General features: G+C 44.1%; 1 gene segment (V, D, J or C); it reads left to right on the top strand.

The window, feature by feature from the left end:
- Positions 1–6,610: 6,610 nt before the first annotated feature.
- Positions 6,611–9,660, top strand: part of LOC309819261 (T cell receptor delta constant-like) — an 84,847-nt gene continuing 81,797 nt past the window's right edge. Inside the window, exon 1 of the C gene segment in view lies at positions 6,611–6,752.

The following is a 9,660-nucleotide window of genomic DNA, read 5'->3' as shown; positions in this document are numbered from 1 at the left end:
TTGACTTCAGAAAGTTTCTGTTTTACTACATGGCAGTGCACACAGAGCTACACACATATACACAGAGTTGCTATGACCTATGGTGTCTTCTAAGAGTCCTGTAACTAAAATATTCACATTCCATCTGTCCTCATTATCCTACTTTCAGACTCCTGCCCTGGATTCACAGTTTGAACCTGTTCTTAAGGTAAAGACTGGGGTCTTCTATAGTAGGGCTATGGATGCTTGGACTTTATAGGCAACAGTGTGAGCAATTCGACCACCAATGCATTATGCTACAGTTATCCAGTTCCTGAGCTGGTCACTGTTTGCCTGGCATTGTTTTTTCAATTTGATAAGGATGTTTCTCTAACCCATTTCTTTCTCTTCAGGGGAGCAGAGCAAGAGAGCAGCAAGGGCAGGGACGGGGAAGATTTCAAGCCTGAAGATCCAGGAAGCCAAGTGATAGATCAACTAGAAGAAATAAAGCAGGGGAAGATTCAGGGTACAGTGAAATGCTGTTGCTTCCATGACCTTGAAAGGTAAGGGATGATATATCTGAAGGACACTGTGTGCTAAGATGAAACAGAAAAGGAAGGAAACGTTGCACTAGTTGTAGACTTTGCCAAGAGCACCTTGGCTGCCGAAGCTGCTTCAGCCTCGACTCATAGATTCATGATCTGGGACACAGGACAGCATCCTACTGTGCTGGACATCTTCCAGTGACACTGACCCAATAGGGGGTTGGGAGGAAGACTTCTACCTGCTAAGAGAGAGAAACTTCCCTCCAAAGCAGTGTTACTGAACTTCCCACATGTAGGACATAGGGAGAGAGAGAGAGACCACTTGAGTCCCGGGAGGAATGCTGAGAACAGATTTGCCTTCCTATGGACTAGACCCCTTTGCAAATCTAATATTTCAAAAGTTCATTACACATAAACTTGCATCTGATTTCATTTCATGAGATTTGTGCTCGTTCCTGGGCTGCGCATCAATCTGAAGACCAGGGTGGGCTGAGAGGACTGGGGTTACAGCTCTGAGTGACCACCGTCCCCACCACCACCCCTGCACTTTCTAAACCCCAAGGCAGCCTGGCCGGCGTGTCAGCCAAAATCCAAATTGGGAAACTGACGTGGTCTTTGTTCCTGGTTCTCTATACACGCACAATCCTAGGTGCCTGGTCATTAATCCATCTTAATTCTCACTTTAATTTCTTGACTGTGGCTTCCAATTCCTGCTTTCCCAACCTCATCTACAGGCGTCATTCCTGAGCCCCGTTATGAATCCGCAGACACCTCAGAACCTCCCTCTAGGAAATCTGTTGTCCCCACATGCTTATGTCTGACCACTGGAGGGCAATGCTGGACCAGCCAAATCTCTAGGTGCTCTGCTCCATCTTTGTCCCCACCTCACCCGTCATTGTAGGCTGCAGCCTCTGGTTGGAAGCCGAAACTCAGGACCACTGTAGCACCATGAAAGCAGTAGCACAGCCAGGCCTATTACAGCAGCTCCCCCAAACCTGGGATCATCGGAATAAAAGGCAGTTCACTGGAATGCAGACTTGCCTCCAATCCCCTAGGGAAGAGATTGAGAAGACAACTTGCCTCTTCGCGTCATTAATCAGGAACAGTCTGTCTCTCTGAAGACGCAGAGAGAAGACGCAGAGTCCTACCTGTCTCTACCCGCTCAGATGTAAGCTCCCTGAGGATAATGTCTTAGTAAGCTCTATATACCTGGCAGTAAACACGGTGCTTGGCAATAAATGTTTGTTGAATGAATGGGTGGATGGAAGCATGCATACATATATATGCATAAATTGGAATTGGCCATTTTCAGATTTGTTGCTGTTTTCCAGTTCTTATAACACCTAAAATTTAAGCCATCAGTTAGTTGCTGAGCATTCTTAGTCTTGAAGACAGCTAAGGATAATTAGGTTATTAATTAAAGCAGTGGTTGTCCTTGTACAAATGTTATTTCAAACACCACTTTAAGAGTTTCAGATCTCTTACTTTTAGAATCCTTCGTTATGTCACCTATGTGTCCTCAGACCTCATCAGCCTGTGAATTACAAAATACTGACATTGTTTCATGAATATTCAATTTATAATAACCTGCAGCCTCTATCATGGGAATATGGAGTATCCATTCTGTCCCCCAGAACAGATCTGTGGTCACTTCATCCCACAGTGGGTCCCCATGGGGCTCCACAACTCCACTGAACCAGAGCTCTTCTTCAAGCCACCTTGTGTCAAGCCATGAGACTTTTCTCCAGGCTGCTCTCCCTTCTACCTGCTGCCAACAGATCCCATGTGGCTATGGGCACAGCTTGCTCCCTTAATCATTCAAAGCACAGCAAAATGCTTGAGGAGAGAAAGAAGTGCACATTTTGAGACCCAAAACCCAACCTCTTCCTGTATCCCTGCAGACTTCTAAGTAGCAGTGATCAGTCAGTGCCCCCAATAAAAATCTGCAGGCATCCCCACATCTCCATGTGCAGAGCCCAAGGCCAGCTCTTTTCCTGTCCTAGGAGGACTGACAGTGGAAAAAATTGCTCCCTCGTGGAAAGCTCTCCACCCGCCCTCCACCACCTCAGGTGGAGGCTGGCCTTCATGGCCCAAGAAGGCAAAAACAGTGTTATTAGGTCTTAAAATACCATGTATGAGACACCAATAGCTTTGACTAAATTCATATTTGAGGGAAAATATGCCCTTCATTTTTAACTTGCAAGACACAAATTGATCTTTCTTAACAGAATACTTACCATCTTAGTGTACAACATCTGCATTTAGTTTTATGCTGACTTCATAATCTCCACGAGTGGATATTTGTTTCAGATGTGAATAAACTCATTCTCAACCTTACTCTAGTTGTCTCAACAAAAGAAGAATGCCCTAAAGTTCATCTAGAGTCTCTAGTCTACCCACAAAACCCTCACCCCTCAAAAGAAAGAAAATAGAAAATAGATACTCCTATTATAAAAATGCCTAACTTAAATTTCTCCCTACAGTTCAAATCTAGGTCCTCAGGGTACATGGTTGGTCCTCATCCTTCTCACAAAAATGTTATAAATCAAAGGAAACTTTCTTTAGAGCAAACAGCAACTGGGAAAAAAATTCACTCTAAAATAACATTTTCCTATCACTGTCCATGGGAGTTGAGTTAATCATATGTTAAGCATGTCTCATCCTATGTTCTTTTTCAAGATGTCTTCAATGTGATCAAGGGACAGGCCTCTAGGACATAATCTCTGTTCTATACCTGGAAAAAACAATTTCCACAAGAGAGGAGATTCACAGTCAATACATAAGACTCAAGAGCCAAGGAAAGTCCACAGAGTTAATGCACTGCATTCAAATACAGACCTGCCTCGGGGCTCTGAATTCCAGGTCCAGATCTTCAGTAGGTGGGTAATGCCTGAGGCCTGATACCAGGTCTGACGTCCAGGTTTGACTTTGATGACCTCAGACCCTCCTGCCTTGTGATTTTGAAAAACTCATAATATCTCCTGAGTTCTCAACCTACTGACACCTTGTCCCAGGTGAGAAGTATCTGAGATTGCTTCCCTTGAAACCATAGTTCTTTCTGACAACTCTAATACCAGGCAACCCTGGTTATTAACTGGTGGATTTGATGTTTCATGCTGCTGTGACAGTGTAGGAAATCTTGGTCAGTCCCTCCAAACCACAAACAATGGGTTACTCCCTAAAGGAGACAGTGACACTATGCTACCTTGTTGAACACCAAGGACCTCAATAAGGACGGTGGACCCCAAATATTGCCAGTGTCGGAGCCAAATCCTTTAGCACATTCACCAGAAATGATCCAGCTGGAAGCGTTCTTTCAAGTTCTCATCAGAGACCAGCAGCTTCCCTACCAGGCTTCAGGGGACGCTGCTGCATATCAGCTGTACTTGGATAGCGCACATTGGCAGCCTCTTGAAAATAAATTCCCTGGGAAATCTACCTTTTCCTCAGGCATATGGACCTTCCTGAAGGCAGTAAGAGAATGGGTTGGGGTGGGGTGTGTTTTCCAAAAGAAGACACATACAGACCCTTCTAGCACTAATTTCTAAAGTCAAGCCATGATAAATATTGAACAGAGTACGATGCACAGTTGCCCAAAGGAGGGGGAGATTAGTTTGTTTCAGGAGGACCGGAAAAGGCTCCCTGGTGGAAGTTATAGTTGATTGACTTAAAGGATGAAGGATTTTGACCAATGGAGGGACTGGAGAAGGACGTGGCAAGCAGAGGGAGAGCAGCTTAGGCAATTCAGGAAGGTGGATAGGACCGTGTTTGGAGACGAGCATCCAGTCTGCGGGAATGAGTCGGCAGTGGCTGGGGCAGAGCGGTGGCTGCCGTGGTAAGGTGTGGCCTGATTGAGAAAGGTCTTGAGAACCAGGCTAAAGGATTTGGACTTTATGAGAAGTCGGAAGAAATCAGAGATACATAAGAGAAAATGTGCTTGGAAAGTGTTTTAGAAAGATCACTAAGGGTGGGAAGATTGGTTCTGAGACCCAAAGCAGTGAGCTCAGATATAAAGTTCATGTGAAAGTTGAGGCGGACAATGGGAAAGATCAGAAATAAGGATCTGGAAAGAGGAAAGAGATTCAAGAGACACTTTAAAAGCAGATGGATGGTATATGTGAGTGAAGGAGAAGAGAGAGATGCCCTCTTTCCAGCATCCTGGTTCTGTGCTGGAAGATTCTCTAGTTTGCAAGTTTCAAGGCTTTGCCGTCAGAAATTAATTCTTACTGTTTTTACTATACTGACTTAAGGTGTTGATCCTCCTAGGAATATATTTCTAAGGCCCAAAGGACTAATCTCCAATGACAGAATTCCAGGTACCAATAAAGAATATTTGGGGGCAGGGGGATTCTGGGCCCTCAAAACTCATTACATAATTGACTGCCCACCCCTCTTATTTATGAATTCAGCATGTAAAGGAGCACCCGACTACTGTGCCTAAAACCACCTGATTACCGTTATCTTTTCTCCTCTCTCTTCAGGTTGGTATAAGGAGATCTAGATCCAGAGGAAGTCCGTCATAAGTTCTTGGCCTCCACATCCAGTTAGAGCCTCCAGTAAAATGGCTTTGGGTATGACATATCCCCCACCACCAGGGACAGCTTTCCCCAGGAGTCTTTGGTGAACTGGTCTAGGGCTACCATGTTGCACACATGCATCTTCCCAACTAGCTTCCTTGTCCCAAACACCATCCACAGTGCTGTGGCCATGCCTCTGGAGGACCCCTGGCCACCCTGTCACACCACCTGCCCTGGTGCAGTCACACCCACAGTCACACCACCAGCCTTCCATCTCTGCGTGTCTGTTGTGTGTATGTCTATGTGGCCACAGCTATCCCCAGCTCACCTCTGTGTAACCCTAAGTCCAGACATCCTGGGGTGAGTGTCTCCTTATTTCTTTGTCCATTGTCTCATTATCCCTTGAAAGTTCTTCATGAGACTATCTTGCAGAAAGAGGACTAGTCCTGGGAAAGAGAGAAGGAAAAAGATGAGGGAAGAAAGAAGTGGAAGTAGGAGTCGAGGCTTTGAGGAAAACAATAAAAGAGAAAGAATCCTTGACCTCCATTAGCCCTGACTCTCAAAATAAGATTAGCCCTAAAGATAGCTTATTATTTATCCCAAATTAAAATTTCCTGGCTCTGCAGTCATTGTGTACACGATGAAAAGGAAACCATCACACAAAAGATGCCGTTATCCTCACAGTGGGAACAATCACAGCCAAGCTGATTCTACTCCAAGAATAGAAAGATAACAGTGCTAAGTCAGGAGCTTCAGAACTTTGGATTGTCAACAAGCAGAATGATTTCTTGAAGGGAGAATGGTTGTAAAGGAAGGTAGGCAGAAAAGGAACCCTCTGACTCTAGGATGGGGCATGAGTTGCCAGGGAAAGTTCCAGTCTGTGCTCCTCCAGGGTGAGCTCCACAACCAGCTGTGTTGACTGGGAACAAACCCTGCCTGGATTTGTGTAGACCCCAGAAGCCCCTTTACCCACCCCTGCCCAACTTCATATATATTCTTTCTCTTTCTCTTGTCTGAAGTTAAACATCATCACCAGCCTTTAAACTCCACAATGGCAGAAATTTTGGCTGTTTTTCGCTTCCATTTGTATCCTCAGCACTCAGCAGAAAGCTTGTATATAGTTGGCACTCAATACATATTTGCTGAATGAATGGTTGATTGATTATTCGACTCATTAAAAATAAATTACTTCTTCCCTGTCTGGCTTCTGAAAAGCAAGACCCAGAACCAAATGGGCAGGGGAAGCCATAGTGCATTCAGGAAAATGATTGTTCCTGACTTTCCTCAACGCTCTGTGCACCTTAGATTCCTGAAACTCAGGAACAAGGACCCAAGAGATCATGACCCACCAAATGTCTTTCAACAAAAGACTGTCTCCCTGGTGGTTTCCTTTCAGAGAATGAGTCCCCTGGGGCTGATAAGGAAATGGTGCCATATGCGCAAACGCAGGCAGAGGGGCACTGGAGCCCCTCTAAAGAGGCCCATTGGATGGCTGCCTTTGAACAAATCTGAGTGTGTCTTTAGATAGCACAAGCACCAACCACCCATGAGGACCTCTTTCCTTTATGGCTGCAGCAATGAAGCAGCCACATGGCTGTTGCAGATAAGGTGGCCCGAGTGCATTGTGCATTCAAAGTAGGCTTCGTGGTAAACAACACCGAGAGGAACTGCAGCCGTGCCACGTACCGGCTGCTCTGCGTTGTGCTGCCCTTCCTCTGCAACCGGCTCCCAGGTAAACGGTTGCAATCTCCCACCACTTCTCATTCCCTATCCTTTTTCTCTTTGCCAGATGGCTCCTACAGGACTGAAATTACACAACTTCCAAGAGAGATGCCATGATTGGGACAGATGGATGTGAAGTTCCAGTGCCCATATAATACTCCTGGTGGGAACTATGACTCTGTGTACTGGTGTCTGCAGAGACTAACAAAGGCTCACTCATACCCACCATGCCTTTCAAGGCGGCCTGGAATTGGAACGTTACCAATTTTCTGTGGACAGAGTTGTCCTCCAGGACCTTAACTGTTCAGCATGAGCGGCCAAGAGACAAAGCCATTTACCGCCGTGCACGACAGGCACCACAATGCATGCTTTACGTGCCACCAGACCAAAGCTGTGAGCCTCAGGCGAGCTCAACGCAGAAAATTCAGAGGCTCATCCACCAAGACAGAGGGTGTTCAGTGCCACCTCGAACTCCCCCCACTCATTCATCAATTCATTCGTTCAAAACTAAAGGGCCCTCATGGTTTGCAAATTGATATCCTAAGTGCTGTGGGAATACAAAGGTATAAAACAAGCCCTTCTCAAATAATAAAATGTATTCAGCAAGTAACACCTCCTCACATTTATCTCGCTAAACCATGAGAACCGAAAATTAAATCCTGTTAAATTACTTGAATCTTTGACCTGACAAAAGCGCAGTCCCTGATACCCTGAGTGACAAATGAATTGGACACACATTAAAAAATCAAAACCAACAATTAACATCTTAATCACAGACCCTTGAAAACCTAACAACATTTCTAAAAGCCCAGAAAAATATTAAACATCTGTATATACATATATAAAAGACTAGTAAATTAAATAATAGATAGATAGATAGATAGATAGATAGACGTAGACTAGTAGTACAGTACCAATGATTGAGCTCAAGTTCAGACTTGGAACCCAGACTTCTTGAATTTTGGATCCCAGATCTTCCACTTACTGACTCACTAGCTATATGATCTTGGACAAGTTACTTTGTGCCTTGCTTCTCTCAGCTATAAAATAATGATAAAAGTAATATCTACCTTAGAGGATTATTGCAAGGACATTTTTCAATGGATGCTGATAAATTATTACAGGCTTCCTACATAGAAAAAAATAAAACCAGAGGAAAGACTTTATGAGATATTAAAATAAAACAGTAGCCCTACCCATTAAATGGATAGTGGAATAATTTGTAAATGTAGAGCCAGAAATAAAATTAAGGTTGTTTATAAACATAATCATAAGTAAGGAATTAGTTCTATCAACATAATAGGCATACTACATGACCTGTAACAGTTCCTATGTTCAAAAAGATTACAAATTAAATCAAAGTACACCTGACCTTATGGCATCCTAAAAAACTGTCAAGTGAAGACCATACCAAGATTCCAGATGTGCATAGGCTCTATAAACACACCTCCACATTGGCCTCTGTTTATTCAAGGAACCACCTATGGAAACTACTGGGCGTGAACTGCTGAGCTGAGACGTGGCTTCTCTATTTTCTTTTCTGAAGATGCAGGGTCTCCTGCTGCTTCAGATCTTGCTTTTATTCATCAGCGAAAATACTAATCCCCTGCTGTCTTGCTGGCTTTCTCATTTGCAGCCAACATATGGGCTCATCAGCACCAGTGCCCCCAAGAACAGCCCTTCAAGTGCACAGAATCACACAAAACAAGAGGCTTTTCTTTGGGATAAAAGAACTGGAGAAGGACCCTTTGCAAAATTTGGCTTTGGAAATCAGATTTCAAAGTCTTAACCCTGATGGGACAGGCCCAGACACAGACAGTGATTGGTGAGTGAGTGAGTGACTTTCTTTCTGGGTTTTCTCTTCCCCGGGATACTTTGGGGTTCTTTGTGACAGATCCCCAGAATTGTTGAATGTTAAAGTGGAAATAGGAGATTCGACGTGACTCTATCTGTCACCCAGATCTCTGATTCTGCCATGCTAACAGTCTCAGTGAGAGAAATAATCGTTCTTCCTTTTCTACTACCATCAAAGGTACAGGAAGTTTGGATAAAGTAGAAGAAAGTTATTAAAGAACTATGCATTGACTGGAGAGCACTGCCCAAGGGTGGGTTTCCTGGTAGTGATCTGCAGGGACCAAAATGAAAACTGTGATGGAGTTGATGGTATATCTGAGAGCATCTGCTCCAACCACCTCATCATCTAACTGGAAGCCCTCTAACCTCCCCATGTGATCCTAGAAGAAAAGGTGAACAGGAAGGTTGAACTGTTGAACAAGTGCTCATCAAGTATCCGTATGTCTCAGATTATAGAATTGGCATGGTTCATTTTCTTAATTCAACAATATATATTGAGTGTCTACTGTATGCCTGCCAGACATCATCCCAAAAGCCGAGGATACCAAGGCAAGTAACACAAGCTTTCTGCCACTCTGGAGTTCACACTGCAGTGGGGCTTGTCGCCTAATAGAGGAACCAAATCAGACACATGTGAAAGCAAGACAAGTACTTGGTTGTAATAATTACGGGAGGGTTCGAGACGGAAGGTACAGAGTGGAATTAGGACCTTTAGACTTCGGGATGAGCTGGGTGATGGGAGCCAGGAAAACATCTTAAAGGAGCTGAGCTGAGACTAAATATGGAAGAGTTTATTTATTTACATCACAACGTCCCAAGTCAGCAACAGAAGCAGAATTATAACTCTAAATAGTCCCCACTTGCCTCTATGCTGTTTTGCTTCGCAGCTGCTTCATTCAGTGCCAAACAGCTGGGTAAGTGAGTCGCAGATGGAACACTGACAACCAAAATCTTTTTAGAGACAAATGACGCTGTGATTTTCCTTGACACCCACTGAAATTCCTCACTAGTTTCCAAAAATACCTTATGTTTGCTTTAAAACAACGAGTGTGGTCCAGACATTT

This window comes from Grampus griseus (assembly GCF_964374135.1).
Source record: "Grampus griseus genome assembly, chromosome: 2".
NCBI classification, from domain to species: Eukaryota; Metazoa; Chordata; class Mammalia; order Artiodactyla; family Delphinidae; genus Grampus; species Grampus griseus.
This window is presented reverse-complemented; position numbering and strand designations above follow the sequence as displayed.